Raw genomic sequence first — 768 nt, 5'->3', positions numbered from 1 at the left:
CCGTAGCTTAGCGCTTGAGGAAGCGTACTTAAGGTCACCGACCTTTCGTTCTTTACAAAAACCAAGTATGAGTTAGCGGATCGTAATCCGCTTACTCCAAGAGTAATTGTTGCCTTCCCAAGGCTAATTGACCTGTCTGTTTTGAATTCAAAACTGATTGTAATTACTTTTTTGTCTTAATTTGAATAGTTTAGAATTTTCCTAAATCTGATTTTTTATTTAAAGAAAAATCTATATACATGCATAACTACTGGCTACCTAGCCCCGTACCGTATTCTTGTTTGGGTGTGGTTACACCATGCACATCTTGTGTGACAAACACCCCTCTTATCAGGGTTCGCGTAGCCCTGTTACACCCTCCCCCATTAAGATTGAGAACATATACAGTTCCAAACGATTATTGACTCAACGAGGCTCGCGTGTCCGTTAGACACCGCAACTTTTCAAAACAACTTCCGTGCTCAATGAGCCCTGTGTCGATGACACCAGAATCTCCAAGTCTCGCTAGTTCAGACGGCGAGCACGGGCAGAGTTCAACTTCGTCTCCCCCACTCGATGCAACGTCGGACAGTGCGTCCGCAGCACCGAGGGGGTGTATATCCTAGGCTCAATGAGCACAAGTGTCACGCTCCGCGCACGCTATCAGTGACGAACGACATCGTTGAGGATGTGAGGTTGGTTGACTACGAGTCTGACCCTTTTTCCCGCATGGGATGACGAGGACGGCGAGCTGCACCAGCAGCGTGATACGAGCCCTGCTCGCGCCTC

The sequence above is a fragment of the Plasmopara halstedii genome, assembly GCF_900000015.1.
Source record: "Plasmopara halstedii genome assembly, contig: Scaffold_470, whole genome shotgun sequence".
Lineage (NCBI taxonomy): Eukaryota > Oomycota > Peronosporomycetes > Peronosporales > Peronosporaceae > Plasmopara > Plasmopara halstedii.
Note: the sequence above shows the minus strand (reverse complement) of the source record.